The sequence below is a fragment of the Prenolepis imparis genome, unplaced genomic scaffold (assembly GCF_030444845.1).
Source record: "Prenolepis imparis isolate NDT839.2.m4 unplaced genomic scaffold, iyPreImpa1.0 SCAF_1, whole genome shotgun sequence".
In the NCBI taxonomy this organism is placed as follows: Eukaryota; Metazoa; Arthropoda; class Insecta; order Hymenoptera; family Formicidae; genus Prenolepis; species Prenolepis imparis.
This window is the reverse complement of record NW_028141159.1, coordinates 1,692,533-1,705,420: the sequence shown is the minus strand read 5'-3', so window position 1 is coordinate 1,705,420 and position 12,888 is coordinate 1,692,533. Positions and strand designations below refer to the sequence as shown.

General features: G+C 29.7%; 1 pseudogene; it reads left to right on the top strand.

Moving 5' to 3' along the window:
* The first annotated feature begins 2,313 nt into the window (after window positions 1–2,313).
* On the top strand, window positions 2,314–3,281 carry LOC145941554 (protein lethal(2)essential for life pseudogene; annotated as a pseudogene).
* Window positions 3,282–12,888: the final 9,607 nt, after the last annotated feature.

The following is a 12,888-nucleotide window of genomic DNA, read 5'->3' as shown; positions in this document are numbered from 1 at the left end:
AAAAATTTATTTAATCCATGATATTTATCAATGTTTAGTGTAATATATTTTAATTAGGCTTAATATATATGTATGTGTCATGTGGGTGTTTTTAGATATAAATACATATATAGAAAAAAATATTTACAAATGCACAGCTATTTATAAGTATGACTTATCATTCTTCACTTTTGCAGATGTATAATACGTTATTATAAGAAAACAGTACGTCTCTTACATAGATATCATAGCAGTCTTGAATTAGAAAAATTCTAACTATTATTAACACGACACTTCTACGAAGTAAATAATCATTTTAATTTGATTCACTATTATATAACAACGACACACACACACACGCACGCATACATATACACATGCACATAATAAGACATTCTTCATATATACATATATGTACATACACATATACTTCCATAAGCATAAATGTATTGTTAGTCATTATACTTTTAATATGAATGAATACGATTATACATTATAAAAGAATATTTCGTCTCGGATCATATTATGTCATGTTGTATAATGTATATCTTAATTGTGCGTTTTATCAATTCATATCTGAAAACGATATTATAAGAGCATGAAATAAGAGCTAAACAAATTAATTATTAATACATATATATTTTTCTATAAAATTTTACTTATCTCCGCGATTGTGACTCTATATTTCATTAAAGCTGATGGGGATATTTTCGGCCCTTTATTTGCATCATTAATTAAATTCACAAATATCGCGATGCGAATATATTGATAATTATTCGTTTTTAGATAAAATATTTTTTATAAACATTTTAAAATTATAAATCATTTTTTACATGATAATTTGATGATGCTATTCATTATTGTATATAATTAACTATATATAATTATAATATATAACAAATTGTAATATAAATACAATTAAATAAATAATTAAATTATTTACATAATTTAAATTATATAAATAAAAATTAAAAATGATGATGTTATATTAATTACAAATTAAATTAATAATTAAAATGATTAAGTATATGTATTAATAATAATAATAATGCGCGTAAATCACGTTAGTTGTTAAAAAAGAACGTAAAAAAAGAAATATTTAAAAATACTGCAAAAGCACAGCGAGCAAAAATATTATAGTCTTTCAAGTTTTCAGAAATTTATTAGAATTGTGTTATATTGTGTATTTGTATATATGCTTGCCGCATGCAGTTAACTACATGCTTGCGTAAACGTAAACAAAATCATTATCATTACATTGCATATAAAAAGAAACAGAATTATTGCATACTTCTCGAAAAAGTAATAATGTCATATAACATCATATAATTCATAACATCAATCGATTCTTACAACATTGACTTGCTTGATATTCATTCGCTTTTAATAATTTCTAGCACTATTAAATAATTTAAAAATAAAAGATCTATCCACCATAGGATTATATAATATATATATTTGATAAAAATAAAATTATGTAATATGTCTATGTGTATGTATTATTTGTAATATATAATTTTTATAATATGTGTACATATATGTTGTTCGATATTAAATAATTAATTGAGTGCACATGATTATATAACATATGTATGTACATACATGTAGTAAAAGAATTTTTTATATATTATTTTTCATAATTTTTTATATTATTTTATATAATTTTTTAACTTTTCTTTGTGACCTTTTGTGTGTTTGGATTAAATTTTTGTTATAAATTAATATTAATGAATTCAATAGCTAATAACAGCTTTTTTCCATTATTAGTTAATTTTAATGTGTCTGTTTCGTATAAAATAAATTTTTTTCTAATGTTTAATTATTTTCATTTTTTATTTAATTCATTTTTTATTTAATTCATTTTATATTTAATGTGAAATAAGTATATATATTGATCGATCAAAAAATTCATATATACTTTCACCATGACTTTCAAGTCGAAATAAAAAAAAAACAGGTTTTTTGATCAACCTAGTGCCATAAAAGTCGAAAACGTGGAAACGTCTTGTCATAAATAACGCTTATAAAGACTAATATAATTTCAAACGTGTGCCAACACATCGAAATTTGAACAACGAGATTTTATATCGCTCTCAATTCCATTTAATAATACGTATACAGGTATTTTCGGAAAGAAAACCTCAACGAGAATCAATGCGAACAAAATCCGGTATCTGGCAGAAATGTAACCGTATATACGTAATCTGGAAATTACAAGCTCGTTCTCGAACATCTGCTCGCGAACGTTCTCGAGTTTGCTCGGCGCGGCAACGGCATCGTTCTATTGATGATGCGCAGCCACACACGACCTCGCTCGCTATAAAGACCCGGCGCGCGCCGGCGTTGGCAACAGTTGACAGAAAACGATCGCAAGTTCAGTGCGAGTTGTGCGAGACAGAAAGCAAATCGAAACTTCTAGACGAAGCTCATCTGTCAAATTCGCTCGAGACTTTTCATTTCGATCAAGAGGAAAAGCAAAAAGCTTCAGCATGTCCCTGGTACCGCTGCTGTTCTCTGACTGGTGGGAGGACCTGGAATATCCTCATCGGGTCTTCGATCAAAACTTCGGTCTGGGTATCCGCCCGGATCAGCTGACGAATCCGAACGTTTTGGAACGTTTCGCGCAGCAACGTGACAGGCGTCTAAGACCATCACCTTTGATATACTATCGACCCTGGAACGAGTTGCTGCGCACTTCCAACGAAGCCGGCACGTCCACCGTGAAAGCGGACAAGGACAAGTTCCAGGTAATTCTGGACGTGCAGCAGTTCAAGCCGGAAGAAATCAATGTCAAGGTTGTGAACAAATGCGTAGTAGTCGAGGCCAAGCACGAGGAGAAGCAGGACGAGCACGGTTGGATCTCCCGGCAGTTTGTACGCAAGTACTTGATACCTGAACAATGCGACGTCGACCAGGTGTCATCGAGCTTATCCTCGGACGGGGTGCTGACCATCCTCGCGCCCAGGAAGGCTAAGCCGGAGACGAAGAACGAGCGTTTGATCAAGATCGAGCATACCGGCAAACCGGCGATTCAAGAGAAGGTTGCGGAGAAGAAGGAGGAGAAGAAGAAGTAAAGAGATAGATAGACATTTCACGAAAATGTTATTCCTATATTATAATATATAATGTGTTGTGTGTATCCATGAAAGGTCGTTCTTACGTATGCTTTATGTTTGTGAGATTTAAAGTTTTTTCTTTTCTTTTTTTTTGTTTGCTCAAAGCATTCACGTTTGCTTTCCTTTTCATTTTTATTTTTGTAAGATAACAAATTGATCGAATAAAAAATGTTCGGTTGATCTTAATCGAGTGCGTTTCTAATGTTCTACCTGTGCTATTTTCCTGTCCTACTTCCCTTATTTCATAGCGAAATTACATAGTGTTTAGATCAGAACTTTAGATCAGAATTAGAGATTGAATTAGATATACAGAGTATAATAAACAGAAAATGAGAAAGAGATGGAGAAATATATAAAGAGAAAAACATTTTTCAGTCGTACAAATGTTCTATACAGATGTTTAAGATAAACTTAACTTTTTGAAAACATCAGCATAATTTAACATTTCTGTTATGTCTATATATACACACACACATATATATATATATCTATATATATTAGAGATAGTTTTATAGTCTTAAATTTAGATATTACATATCAAAAATATATATGTTACATCAAATAGAAAAACAGTTTATACGAACAATCATATAAGTTTAAAATATTTAAGTTATCTTCTTTATAATATATATTAGATACATACGATTGATATATAATATTTATATATACAATATTTCAATTTTCTATATTAACGTTATTAAGAATTCATCATACACGTAATTTACATAATTTCAAAAACTAATATGTGTCGATTAAACCTCTTCTTTATAGATATTTTATTAATTTTTAATATTATACTTTGCACACACACACTTAAAATAAAAATACTTATATTTACAATCTTTATATGGAAAAAAGTACGTATATTTAAAATTATATGCACAACCTCACATATATCATAAAGAATTCTTTAAAAAGAGACAATTTATTATATAATTTTTTGAGGCAACTCTAATTTGTCGAATGTTTCAATTAAAGGCTGCGCCAAATATTGTCTTAATGTAATAAAATAATTTGTCAAGTTGAATTTACTTGTAGATATTCGATCAGCGTTTGATAATTTCAATCTCTAGATAGAAACAAGATAGATTTACCGATTACTGCAAACGTATCGTAAAAAGATAAGTGAGAGTTTACTACATCGAAAAAATAAAATATCTGTATTATCAATGATAAATCTAGCAATTTTTACAGCAAAAAATAAAGTTTATCTCGAAATACATTGTAATTATTTATAATTATAAATAAAATATTATTGTCCCTCGTTTTTTATTATTCGATGATATTTTTAGTTGAACAATTAAAAAAAATATAAAAGAAGATTACACGTGTATGTACATACACGATTACATTGTCTTTGACACAATCGAATTTACTATATACGCATTTATTTTGGTTGGGTTTAATTAAGAAAAATACACTAATTACTGAAATTTATCAGCAGTTTTATAAATTAATCATAATAAAAATCATAATCGATAATAAGAGAGAGGCTTAAAAAGTATCATTTAAAGATAAAAACTCTTTATATTGCACACACATATCTATACATACGCATACATACAAACTCGACGTATTATAAAAAATCAATTGAAAAACATGAAGGAACATCCATTCAATTAGAGTATCTAAATCATTGAGAAGATCATATGGAACATTGATAGCTGTTGGTCACCAGTCAAGAATCGCGTGAAATCCGATCCAACAAACATCTACAAGAATAAGTGATCATTATGTTAAAAACGTTAAAAATATTATATATTGCACTAAAAGTGTTAATGCTAATAAGAACGGTCATTGCATTTACTTCGAAAGAGGATCATATAGCTCAGGTCAGTCGCAGAAAAGTATATTTCATGTCCTCTGATCTAAACTTTAAGTAGTTTTTCAAACTTTATCCAAAAATTACTTTTATGATGAAAATAAAATGTTATATATATACATATTAAAATTAATAAAGTAATAGATTATTTTTATGTAATTAAAACTATTGTGTATAATACGTAACTAAAGAATTTTGATGATATAATAAGTATAATATTTGTTAATATGCGTCACACATTTAAAAATCAATGTTATATAGTTATGTTATCCCTTTATAAAAAAAGGCATGTTAAGTTGATTCTCAAAAGTCTCGAAGTATTGCTGCTTCTTTTCCGCACTGCTAAAGCCTATTCTACAATGGATTCAAAACGCAAAACGCTAGCCGCAACGCAAAACGAATGCGACCAGATGCAATACATTTGATCAACTGCTTCACTTGATCTCATCATTTCTCGTTAAAAGGCATTTATCAGCTGATAACTGTCAAAAATATTAACAGAGTTTTAATATTGTAACATATTATTTAAAACATATTATTATTTTATTTACTTTTATTTTGGACTAACTGTCAAACTGCTAACCTTCGCGATGACAAACTCTCGATGCTATGAATATAACGTACAACGCAAAACGAAGCAGCTAATCAAGCAGCTAATCAACATCGCGAAAAAAAGGCAACAATACTTGCGAGAATCGATTAATATGCCTTTTTTTATAGAGAGACTAGAACAACACAAGCGCGCGCTACACGCGCGCCATTCTTCGGTTTTATGTTTATTAAAAAATAATATAAAATTTGTTTAAACTCGATTAATATTTTTTCATAGAAATCAACTGATTAAAGCGTTAATTTGGTAATTAAATTTTAAAATAATATGTTAAAATATTAAAATAGTAAAATGTTGTAAAATTGTAAATAATATGTTATAATATCTTATTCTCGATTAATATTTTTTGATGGAAATCAGCTGATAACTTTCAAAAATATTAATCCAGTTTAAAGTATTATAATATATTATTTAAAACTAATATTATTATTTTTTTAAATTTTATTTTAATAGTACATTGATTACAGAATTATTTGGTACCAAGCAGACACCAGCGTACAAATTTTTTAATATGATATACATAAAATAAGGATGAGTCGCATAGGGTCAGCGGTAAAAAAGTATCGATTTCTTATATTTTAAGACGAGCCAAAAATTCATCGATTATACATTTTAATAGTACATTGATTATAGAATCATTTGGTACCAAACAGACACCAGCGTACAAACTTTTTCATTTGCTATACATAAATTAAGGATGCGTCGCATAGGGTCAGCGGTAAAAAAGTATCGATTTCTAATATTTTAAGACGAGCAAAAAATTCATCGATTATACATTTTAATAGAACATTGATTACAGAATCTTTTGGTACCAAGCAGACAACAGCGTACAAACTTTTTCATTTGCTATACATAAATTAAGGATGCGCCGCATGGGGTCAGCAGCATAAATGTATTAATTTCTAATATTTTAAGACGTGCCAAAAATTGATCGATTATACATTTTAATAGTACAATGATTACAGAATCTTTTGGTACCATGCAGACACCAGCGTACAAATTTTTTAATACGATAAACATAAAATAAGGATGAGTCGCACAGGGTCCGCGTCAAAAAAGTATCAATTTCTAATATTTTAAGAAGAGCCAAAAATTCATCGAATATACATTTTAATAATACATTGATTACAGAATCTTTTGGTACCAAGCAGACAACAGTGTACAAACTTTTTCATTTGCTATACATAAATTAAGGATGCGTGGCATAGGATCAGCGGTAAAAAAGTATCGATTTCTAATATTATAAGACGAGCCAAAAATTCATCGATTATATATATTTTAATAGTACATTGATTACAGAATCTTTTGGTACCATGCAGACAACAGCGTACAAACTTTTTCATTTGCTATACATAAATTAAGGATGCGCCGCATAGGGTCAGCAGCATAAATGTATTAATTTCTAATATTTTAAGACGAGCCAAAAATTCATCGATGATACATTTTAATAGTACATTGATTACAGCATCTTCTGGTACCAAGCAGACAACAGCGTACAAATTTTTTAACTTGATATACATAAAATAAGGTTGCGTCGCATGGGGTCAGCGGTAAAAAAGTATCGATTTCTAATATTTAAACACGAGCCAAAAATTCATCGATTATACATTTTAATAGTACATTGATTATAGAATCATTTGGTACCAAACAGACACCAGCGTACAAATTTTTATAATACGATAAACATAAAATAAGGATGCGTCGCACAGGGTCCGCGTCAAAAAAGTATCGATTTCTAATATTTAAACACGAGCCAAAAATTCATCGAATATACATTTTAATAATACATTGATTACAGAATCTTTTGGTACCAAGCAGACAACAGCGTACAAACTTTTTCATTTGCTATAAAAAAATTAAGGATGCGTCGCATAGGGTCAGCGGTATAAAAGTATCGATTTCTAATATTTTAAGACGAGCCAAAAATTCATCGATTATACATTTTAATAGTACATTGATTATAGAATCATTTGGTACCAAACAGACACCAGCGTACAAATTTTTTAACTTGATAAACATAAAATGATGTTGCGTCGCATAGGGTCAGCGGTAAAAAAGTATCGATTTCTAATATACTAAGACGAGCCAAAAATTCATCGATTATACATTTTAATAGTACATTGATTACAGAATCATTTGGTACCAAACAGAAACCAGCGTACAAATTTTTTAACTTGATAAACATAAAATGATGTTGCGTCGCATAGGGTCAGCGGTAAAAAAGTATCGATTTCTAATATTTTAAGACGAGCCAAAAATTCATCGATTATACATTTTAATAGTACATTGATTACAGAATCATTTGGTACCAAACAGAAACCAGCGTACAAATTTTTTAACTTGATATACATAAAATAATGTTGCGTCGTATAGGGTCAGCGGTAAAAAAGTATCGATTTCCAATATTTTAAGACGAGCCAAAAATTCATCGATTATACATTTTAATAATACATTGATTACAGAAACTTTTCGTACCATGCAGACACCAGCGTACAAATTTTTATAACACGATAAACATAAAATAAGGATGCGTCGCACAGGGTCCGCGTCAAAAAAGTATCAATTTCTAATATTTTAAGAAGAGCCAAAAATTCATCGAATATACATTTTAATAATACATTGATTATAGAATCTTTTGGTACCAAGCAGACAACTGCGTACAAACTTTTTCATTTGCTATACATAAATTAAGGATGCGTGGCATAGGATCAGCGGTAAAAAAGTATCGATTTCTAATATTTTAAGACGAGCCAAAAATTCATCGAATATACATTTTAATAATACATTGATTACAGAATCTTTTGGTATCAAGCAGACAACAGCGTACAAACTTTTTCATTTGCTATACATAAATTAAGGATGCGTCGCATAGGGTCAGCGGTAAAAAAGTATCGATTTCTAATATTTTAAGACGAGCCAAAAATTCATCGATTATACATTTTAATAGTACATTGATTATAGAATCATTTGGTACCAAACAGACACCAGCGTACAAATTTTTTAACTTGATAAACATAAAATGAGGATGCGTCGCATAGGGTCAGCGGTAAAAAAGTATCGATTTCTAATATTTTAAGACGAGCCAAAAATTCATCGATTATACATTTTAATAGTACATTGATTATAGAATCATTTGGTATCAAACAGACACCAGCGTTCAAATTTTTTAACTTGATATACATAAAATAAGGTTGCGTCGCATAGGGTCAGCGGTATAAAGTATCGATTTCCAATATTTTAAGACGAGCCAAAAATTCATCGATTATACATTTTAATAGTACATTGATTACAGAATCTTTTCGTACCATGCAGACACCAGCGTACAAATTTTTTAATATGATAAACATAAAATAAGGATGCGTCGCACAGGGTCCGCGTCAAAAAAGTATCAATTTCTAATATTTTAAGAAGAGCCAAAAATTCATCGAATATACATTTTAATAATACATTGATTACAGAATCTTTTGGTACCAAGCAGACAACAGCGTACAAACTTTTTCATTTGCTATACATAAATTAAGGATGCGTGGCATAGGATCAGCGGTAAAAAAGTATCGATTTCTAATATTTTAAGACGAGCCAAAAATTCATCGAATATACATTTTAATAATACATTGATTACAGAATCTTTTGGTACCAAGCAGACAACAGCGTACAAACTTTTTCATTTGCTATACATAAATTAAGGATGCGTCGCATAGGGTCAGCGGTAAAAAAGTATCGATTTCTAATATTTAAACACGAGCCAAAAATTCATCGATTATACATTTTAATAGTACATTGATTACAGAATCTTTTGGTACCAAACAGACAACAGCGTACAAACTTTTTCATTTGCTATACATAAATTAAGGATGCGCCGCATAGGGTCAGCAGCATAAATGTATTAATTTCTAATATTTTAAGACGAGCCAAAAATTCATCGATTATACATTTTAATAGTACATTGATTATAGAATCATTTGGTACCAAACAGACACCAGCATACAAATTTTTTAACTTGATAAACATAAAATGATGTTGCGTCGCATAGGGTCAGCGGTAAAAAAGTATCGATTTTTAATATTTTAAGACGAGCCAAAAATTCATCGATTATACATTTTAATAGTACATTGATTACAGAATCATTTGGTACCAAACAGAAACCAGCGTACAAATTTTTTAACTTGATATACATAAAATAATGTTGCGTCGTATAGGGTCAGCGGTAAAAAAGTATCGATTTCCAATATTTTAAGACGAGCCAAAAATTCATCGATTATACATTTTAATAATACATTGATTACAGAATCTTTTGGTACCAAGCAGACAACAGCGTACAAACTTTTTCATTTGCTATACATAAATTAAGGATGCGTCGCATAGGGTCAGCGGTAAAAAAGTATCGATTTCTAATATTTAAACACGAGCCAAAAATTCATCGATTATACATTTTAATAGTACATTGATTACAGAATCTTTTGGTACCAAACAGACAACAGCGTACAAACTTTTTCATTTGCTATACATAAATTAAGGATGCGCCGCATAGGGTCAGCAGCATAAATGTATTAATTTCTAATATTTTAAGACGAGCCAAAAATTCATCGATTATACATTTTAATAGTACATTGATTATAGAATCATTTGGTACCAAACAGACACCAGCATACAAATTTTTTAACTTGATAAACATAAAATGATGTTGCGTCGCATAGGGTCAGCGGTAAAAAAGTATCGATTTTTAATATTTTAAGACGAGCCAAAAATTCATCGATTATACATTTTAATAGTACATTGATTACAGAATCATTTGGTACCAAACAGAAACCAGCGTACAAATTTTTTAACTTGATATACATAAAATAATGTTGCGTCGTATAGGGTCAGCGGTAAAAAAGTATCGATTTCCAATATTTTAAGACGAGCCAAAAATTCATCGATTATACATTTTAATAATATATTGATTACAGAAACTTTTCGTACCATGCAGACGCCAGCGTACAAATTTTTATAACACGATAAACATAAAATAAGGATGCGTCGCACAGGGTCCGCGTCAAAAAAGTATCAATTTCTAATATTTTAAGAAGAGCCAAAAATTCATCGAAAATACATTTTAATAATACATTGATTATAGAATCTTTTGGTACCAAGCAGACAACTGCGTACAAACTTTTTCATTTGCTATACATAAATTAAGGATGCGTGGCATAGGATCAGCGGTAAAAAAGTATCGATTTCTAATATTTTAAGACGAGCCAAAAATTCATCGAATATACATTTTAATAATACATTGATTACAGAATCTTTTGGTATCAAGCAGACAACAGCGTACAAACTTTTTCATTTGCTATACATAAATTAAGGATGCGTCGCATAGGGTCAGCGGTAAAAAAGTATCGATTTCTAATATTTTAAGACGAGCCAAAAATTCATCGATTATACATTTTAATAGTACATTGATTATAGAATCATTTGGTACCAAACAGACACCAGCGTACAAATTTTTTAACTTGATAAACATAAAATGAGTATGCGTCGCATAGGGTCAGCGGTAAAAAAGTATCGATTTCTAATATTTTAAGACGAGCCAAAAATTAATCGATTATACATTTTAATAGTACATTGATTATAGAATCATTTGGTATCAAACAGACACCAGCGTTCAAATTTTTTAACTTGATATACATAAAATAAGGTTGCGTCGCATAGGGTCAGCGGTTTAAAGTATCGATTTCCAATATTTTAAGACGAGCCAAAAATTCATCGATTATACATTTTAATAGTACATTGATTACAGAATCTTTTCGTACCATGCAGACACCAGCGTACAAATTTTTTAATATGATAAACATAAAATAAGGATGCGTCGCACAGGGTCCGCGTCAAAAAAGTATCAATTTCTAATATTTTAAGAAGAGCCAAAAATTCATCGAATATACATTTTAATAATACATTGATTACAGAATCTTTTGGTACCAAGCAGACAACAGCGTACAAACTTTTTCATTTGCTATACATAAATTAAGGATGCGTGGCATAGGATCAGCGGTAAAAAAGTATCGATTTCTAATATTTTAAGACGAGCCAAAAATTCATCGAATATACATTTTAATAATACATTGATTACAGAATCTTTTGGTACCAAGCAGACAACAGCGTACAAACTTTTTCATTTGCTATACATAAATTAAGGATGCGTCGCATAGGGTCAGCGGTAAAAAAGTATCGATTTCTAATATTTAAACACGAGCCAAAAATTCATCGATTATACATTTTAATAGTACATTGATTACAGAATCTTTTGGTACCAAACAGACACCAGCGTACATATTTTTTAACTTGATATACATAATATAAGGTTGCGTTGCATAGGGTCAGCGGTAATAAAGTATAGATTTCTAATATTTTAAGAAGAGCCAAAAATTCATCGAATATACATTTTAATAATACATTGATTACTGAATCTTTTGGTACCAAGCAGACAACAGCGTACAAACTTTTTCATTTGCTATACATAAATTAAGGATGCGTGGCATAGGATCAGCGGTAAAAAAGTATCGATTTCTAATATTTTAAGACGAGCCAAAAATTCATCGATTATACATTTTAATAGTACATTGATTATAGAATCATTTGGTATCAAACAGACACCAGCGTTCAAATTTTTTAACTTGATATACATAAAATAAGGTTGCGTCGCATAGGGTCAGCGGTTTAAAGTATCGATTTCCAATATTTTAAGACGAGCCAAAAATTCATCGATTATACATTTTAATAGTACATTGATTACAGAATCTTTTCGTACCATGCAGACACCAGCGTACAAATTTTTTAATATGATAAACATAAAATAAGGATGCGTCGCACAGGGTCCGCGTCAAAAAAGTATCAATTTCTAATATTTTAAGAAGAGCCAAAAATTCATCGAATATACATTTTAATAATACATTGATTACAGAATCTTTTGGTACCAAGCAGACAACAGCGTACAAACTTTTTCATTTGCTATACATAAATTAAGGATGCGTGGCATAGGATCAGCGGTAAAAAAGTATCGATTTCTAATATTTTAAGACGAGCCAAAAATTCATCGAATATACATTTTAATAGTACATTTATTATAGAATCATTTGGTACCAAACAGACACCAGCGTACAAATTTTTTAACATGATATACATAAAATAATGTTGCGTCGTATAGGGTCAGCGGTAAAAAAGTATCGATTTCTAATATTTTAAGACGAGCCAAAAATTCATCGATTATACATTTTAATAGTACATTGATTACAAAATCATTTGGTACCAAACAGACACCAGCGTACATATTTTTTAACTTGATATACATAATATAAGGTTGCGTTGCATAGGGTCAGCGG